Genomic DNA, 7,403 nt, shown 5'->3' on the forward strand with positions numbered 1-7,403 from the left:
GGACTCATCTTTGACTACACCTGAAGTGCAAGCCAACAAAAAGGTCTTTCTTTGCTCAGCAATTTATACCAAGTACACTGTTTGGTTTCTAGTTACAGTTTTCAAGTTCAGCAAGAGCTGTACAGCCAGTAAAACACACGGCTTGGTAGTTTTCTTGCTTGCTTGTTCAGAGTGAAATGTCTAATGAGTTGCACACCTTTCCTTACAGGGGAAATATTTCCATTGCTGAAAATGTGAAAGAGCTTTATTCTCAGTCTGTTAAAATCAATATAATGATTCATTTAATAGCCCAAACAGATCTGCTTAGAAATCACTACTAGTCATGAATATATAAGGTGTAAGTTCTATTCATTATTCTATAGGGAAATGGACCTGCAGGAAAAGATTTCATTTTAAATAAAGGCAGCTAAGAGCACCCATGATACAAATGAAGTTATAAAGTCAAAATCTGATTTTGTCACACAATCTTTATGATGCATTTTTTAAACTTAGCTATGGGGGTTAGTACCTATAAAATGTTCTATCGGTGGCATACAGATAATTTATAGTTAGTGGTTCAGGAGAAAATAAGTCTTTTTTTCCAAGGCAGTACACTTTGGTTTACTTCTAAGACATAAAACCTATGACCTGGTCAGCTGGCCCCATCTACATACAATAGTAGATCTTTGTTTAACATGCACTGAATTTTAATATGACTGAGAACATGACTTCTGGAATCTGAACAGAAGCAGAGTGTGATAATTGCTTGTATATGACAGCCAGCATTTTGTTTCCTGGGAAGATCTGCAGTCATCGTGCTCAAGGCTTGCTGAGAATTCAGAGTAGTTGTTGTGACAAGGCATCATCAGGTTTGGCACTTCCACAGCAACCAAAGTTCTGCTGTTCTTTCCAAAGCCTTAAATACTTTTAAATATCTTCTGGGAAAGAAAAGGAAAAAAAAAAAACAGCAAAACAACCACCACCACCACCACCACAACAAAAAAACACAGTTCAGCCTCATGCATTTGAATCCTCATAGAAGTCACAACTATGTTCAATTTTGGATGAAGGAAGAGGTTTGGAAAGGGAGGAAAATCAAATTCTGTTATGCTCTATCAAAACTAATTTCATTTGAAGAAATTAAAAGGACAAGTATTAACTCATTATGAAGTAACAAGATAAATGCTTCCATGAAGTCATAATCCTTTTATTTCTTTCTCTGAATCATTTTGTCAGAAGCCCTGGGTAATTCTTGCCATTAAATGTTCTTGAGAAAAGACTTAATGTATGAATTCAACAGAGAACAAACAGTTTAGAATATATACCTGTGCCATAGTTCCGGCCCTGGCCTCTTTATGTTCTGACCCCTTTAAGAAATTAAACAAAATTTTAACTCTCCAGTACTCACAGTACCTTTGCCTTGTGCTGAGGCATTTGAAGAACGATGACACTTTTAATGCAAGGTGCTATAGCACACCTTGGAAAATGTGGACACTGGCATTACGTCTAGTCTGACTTTAAGAGGTGAACAGGTCCTTGAGCAGGATCCTGTCCTCATATTTACAGACATACTCCTTTCTGATTGAAGGTTTCTCTGTCACCATGCTCCCAGTATGGTAGCCTTCTTTAGCTCTTGCACTGTAATTTCTGAGTAGCAATAGTGCATGCTGTAATTTTTTTTATTATTATTGATTTATTTATTTTGCTTTCACCAGTGCTGCGTACAGTTCAGATAGGGTTAAAGTGATTGGCCCTCTGTGGGCTACATGGGAGTCAGTCTCCCAAGTGCTGCAGCTGCACACCATGCTAGGAGACAGAGAAGTCAGCCTTAGAAATACCTTCTCACAGTACCCAGCTGATAGCTCCTGTGGCTCAGAAAGACCTACCTAAGCCCAGAAGATTGTTCTTTGACCTGTTTAAATGTAAAAGTGCATTAGGAAGAGGTGTTAAAACACAGCTAAATATAACATAGAGAAGTCCTTAGTGCATATTGTTTTGTAAGGGTAATAACATTGCAGCTGCAAGCAATCATATTCCCTTTCAGAAATCATCTCCTGAAGCTTTGTGCCTAATGTCAAAACTTACATCATTTTACACTGAGAGTTAAACAAATTAAGTGCATTCCTTTATCTGCAAAAACAGTTTTTAGCTCATTACAACCTAATTTGCATGGTGAAACGAAGAGCCTAGGAATATAGCTGATTCTCCTCCTAAATGCAACACCCCACCTACAACAGTGGGGTACATTTCAGAAATGTACCTCAGGTTACTGGAAACTTCCTGCAGAACTCATCTGTTGAGTAACCATGAAGGTGCTGAAAACGGGCAAAGATCGAAGGAGCAAAAGCAGCACAACACTTACACCACATCAAGCTATTTTCGTTTATTTGAAGGCAGTTTTAATACTTTGACCTGTAAGAGCACTGAAGGCTTCTTCAAAGAGCCTAGGAAAAACGAATTTTGTAAAAACATGGAGAAAGTAGAGGCAAGCTAATATATGCTCAGATGTTGTCAGAAGAAACAGGCAGGCAAATCTTTACAGTGAATATACATCAATTCTTTAAAGTGTGTGCCACCTCCATATGCTGACTTACCTACATTTTTGTGGGAATTACCTCAAACCAAGCCCAAGGGAGACATCTGGCATCCTACAACGCAAGGATGTATTACTAAAGCAGAAAACACTCAAGAAAGTTATTAAAATCTCAGACCACACTGAAGTGACTGAAAGAGAATGCAAAGGGTATCATTATTGTCAAGAACTAGCAGCTAATTGCTCAATGAAAATCAGATGGTTTGCATCCTGTGGGTAACTTCCAGGAGTGTAGCCTATTTTATTTCATTCAAACGGTCTTTGGAAGAAATGCGGTCTGTTTTGATTCTGTACCCTCCCCCTTGTGGTATTATACAATTTCAGTAATGGTTTAACAGAGCAGCAGATGCAGTGAAATAATGTAGGCTCTGAGACTGTCAAAAACCTTTTATATAGCTTGACAATTCATAGAGCAGATGTCATTCTGGCATGTATTGTTTCTTTCTCCAAGTGCACATTTTATGATACAGGAAATAAGATGTTTCCCTTTATTCCAGCGGACAAATTTCTTACTCAAATGGTGAACAAAGCACCCCTCAAAATTGATTTTTCATTTATATCAGACTTCGCAAGGCATGAGAAACCAAAAGGCATGCAAGAATTTGGGATGCCCGAATTGTGGGTTAAAAATTTGAGTGTGGAAAAGTCACATGCAGGCGTGGGCAAGAATTTGCTACAAACACATGCCCTTACTGTGAAGGAGGTAAGGAAATCATCCTTTACTCTGCCAGATAAAACAGCAAACTCATATTCTGCCAAGGATCTCCAGGCTACAAACCACTTTAGAAACTCAGTATGTGCATTCATCCACCCCTTGAAATCAGCCCCCCTCATTCCTCAGGAACACCCACCTCTTCTGCAGCCCCATGAGTCACCCAGCCTTCAGCAGCCCCCTTACAGGAATCTGGCCCACTCAGGAGCCCAGCCGTGAAGCACTGACAAGAACAAGTGCAGAGATCTTTCACCATCTTCATGACAGGGAAAACATACCAGGCAAATATTCTTTTCAACATCTACACTTATAATTGGACACAAGTTCCTAAAACTGCTATGGATTCTCCTTGAGCTAGTTTCCTTTATGAAATATACAGGTCAGTGCTCTCAGTTTCTGTCACTGATACTCCAGATTCTCTCATTTAAACAACGTGACAAGATTGGTTCAGAGGTGGTGCTTGTCATACCTGTGGGTGAATTCTGATACCCAGAGACAAAGGATATCTGTATTTGCCTTCTGTCTAGCTGCCTATTGGTCATGAAATTTCAGGCAAAAACTTTAAAAGTAATTATCCCAACATTCATTAAATCTTCCCAAATCCAACCCAAACACCAATAACATGGACAGCTTGCAACTCCAGGTCTTCCTCAGACTAGTGAGACCTCAGCAGAGCAAACAGGAGCTCAGTGCCTGTGTAAGGACACGCTACCATAAGTCAGGGACCTTCTACATCAGACTGACTTGAGCAAACTTGACACGATCCAAGGCTAACAAGAGAGAAAACAGAACAGGTAACACAGGAGAAGTGGGATCGTGACTTGCTTTTTCCACTGTCATTCACTGTGGGACTGTGAACGCAGCAGCCCTCCTTGCTGGAGCCTTGAGTGGCATTTGACATGCATTGGGCAGAGCTGCAATCACCACAGAGACCTCAAAGATGACACTCACGGCCTGAACCACTGACTACAAAACATCCTTCAGGAGGAAGAAAAAAGAAAAAAAAAAAAGAAAAGAAAAAAAAACAAGTGGAAAACAAAAGCAAGCATCTTGCCTGCTTCAGCCCTTCTGAGTGTGTCACTTTGTTCTGTGGTGCCAGTGATTGCCAACACCATTTCAGCACGCACTTCTGGAAAGACAGCAGCCAGATTCAGCTAAAACAACATGGCTAGATAAACAGAATAATCTTTGGGAGCCACTAGGAAAGAAGATAGAATAGATGAGAAACTGCTTTCTTTCCCCATGAAAGTCTGGGGTATTTCCAAAATTTTCACATCCTGCACTGGAGAAACAGTGTCTTTCAAAAATTTGGGGGAAAATAAGGTATCACTGCCTATCGCAGAACAGCTACTAGTCCATCGGCTCATATGTTTGCCTAGAGCCATGAAGCAGTCTGGATAAGTTCTCATCTTCCTTAGCTAAGGGCAGAGCTGAAGTCCCCCTCCCATGTGATCAATCACAGAGCATATCTACTCCAGACAAACTTAGACCTGTCCCACATCCATCAGTTCCCTTCCTTGTCAAATTCCTTTTTGGGTATGAGCTGTCTTTCCTGCCTGAAATGGTACTTCTTTTTTCTGAAGAAGATCAAAAAACATGCTTTTTCCAACAAAAGTTTCAGCAGAAGATCCATTGCTGGCCTGGAAGAGTTGCAGCTCTTCCTCCTCCCTGTGGCTGCTGTTGAGTGGTAGGACATTCTGCTGGAGGAATTTCTAAAGATGCCTCTCATTGTGACCCCAGCTAAATGTAAATCTTATTGGGAAATCCTGAGCTGGACATACCATGGCCCAGTTGTAGTAAGTATAGATCTTGTCTTTCAATAGCGAGAAGAGAAGAAAAGCTTTTTAAAGCTTTCTCTCTCTCTCTTTTTTCTTTTTTTGGCATGCATGTGTGCATGCTCTTACAACTGTTAAAACAAAGACACCTCATAGCTGGAACCCACAGAGACCTAAGGATTTTCCCTTTAGCATATGACTCTTTAACACTACAGCATTCAAAGGCAAGGTAAATATGCTGCAGGAATGGGGAAAAAAATGGAGAAGTCATATGATTTGAAATAAAAACAACTAGAAGTGGTATAGGGAAACGAAAATGAGACAAATTTTTTTGAAGTAATTACCTACATAAGCAAGTAGTTGCAAGTGCTGAAAACCCTGTAAGAACTTAGGTAGGCAGTAACAGCTCTGTGGAAGTCAATATGGAGTGATGTATCAAAGTGAGAGGGCCATCAGGGGGATGGTGTTTACAGCACAGTATGGAAAAACAGTCTGTTCCTCACCTAGCAAAGGGCAGTTCCCAACATGGCTGTTATTACCACTTGCACAACTGCCATTGTGCCAACAGATAAATCAGCTGGCAATAACTGATAAATGATCACCCACTGCAGCAAAAAAATACACAGGAATCTGGACTTCCATCTCCTTTGCTTAAAGGTTGCTCTGCATAGGTCATAGCTTTGCAGACTCACACTTTACTGTGCACAAACTCCCTCCCTCACCTCTACAATCCTGAAAACAAATCTGTGAGGTGTTTGTGAGGATTGACATGCTGCCCTATCAAAATGCCTTGGCAAATGTGAGCTGAGAACTGGCTGCTTACAAAGGGACTGCAGCCTCTTAATGAGCCTGCTTGAAACCCAAGGTATGCAACTTCTCTGCACTCTTGCTTTAAATTAAGGACCTGGAACACTCTGTACTTTGGTAATAGTAGACCACCAACAGGCTCACATACAACACTTTGACATTGTAAAAATGTGGAACACTGACATTAATGATGAAAAAAAAAGCACGTAATGAGAGGGAATGAGCAGAAGGAAGCTGAATAGCACTGTGAACAGTCTCTTGCCATGGGCACATTTACTGCAAGATCTTATTTACTGTGGCTCCATCGTTAATTCACACTCTCAGCTTAGCTTTCAATGAAATTTACAATAAACCTAGCTCATCTGGTAGTGCACTAGATCAGACTGGTCTAATGCATAACAAGTCCTTTCTTTGTTTATTTTTCAAAAGCTGCAGAAAATCATGGACTCCTCCACTACTCTGCCCACTGGAGGCTGGTGAAGATGAGTTTCATAATTCCACTACCTGCCTACACTCAACCACTTCTCACCTCTCCCACCAAAGATTCATATGCCCACTCTCTTCCATGCAAAGTCACCTGGGGATATTCCCTCACGTGGCCTGGGGTCAAAGCGCTCAGTAAGCTGAAAACTGCTTGCTGCTCAGCAGGAACACTCCAAGCAGCTTCCGGCAGCATGGAGTGGTGCACCTGTGATGGTGCCTGGACCAGCAGAAGAGAGCAGCATGTCTACTGGCCCAGTTGGGGCTGGATGAGAACAGTATTTGGATTCTGAGTGGAAAGCTCTTGGTCACATGCTCTGGTTTTGATCAGCCCAGCCCACTGTGGGACTTTCTAATACCACCTGTGGTGTTCAATGGCCTGATCCCAGAGTCATACATATCAGGGCAAGTAGCGCATGCACCAAAATTCATCACCTCATGGGCAGTGGTTAACACAAAGAAGGATTATAGATTCAAGCTAACCACTAAGCAACAGACTAAAATTATTCGTGAAACTGGAGGCTTTTAGCTTCTTGTTATTTGCTGGCAAAACCAGCAAATATTTTTCAACACCGTGTTTTGTTAGTTGACACGGTCTGTATGTTAGGACTTCTATCAACAGCATAGACCAGACAGATATGAGCTACATCATAGTTTGTCACACTATTTAAAAGGCTACTCAGCCTTTCTGTAAAGGGAAAAAAAGAAGAAGAAAAAAAAAGAATGATTCCTACTGCAATGCCAAGAACAATCCAAGCAAGAGGAGAAACATCCTCAGTTGAGTCCAGAAACTGTTTTAGCCAGGAATCAAATGCAATCAGGTTATTTTTTTTGTTAATGTAGTGCTAAGCTTCATTAGCAAAAGCGATGTTTTAAATGTATGTAGACTAACATATCCCAACAATATTTTAAAAGGCGATAAAAAGAAATTTGTAAAGGTATCTTGAAAATATTAAAGGCATCTTGCCCATTCCCACAACCAGCTTATGAAAATACACAGAATAGACCTAAAGACATCCACACATAAGCTTCAATACAGGATTGCCTACAAGTAGAA

Source organism: Phasianus colchicus, chromosome Z (assembly GCF_987193195.1).
Source record: "Phasianus colchicus chromosome Z, bPhaCol1.hap1.1, whole genome shotgun sequence".
Lineage (NCBI taxonomy): Eukaryota > Metazoa > Chordata > Aves > Galliformes > Phasianidae > Phasianus > Phasianus colchicus.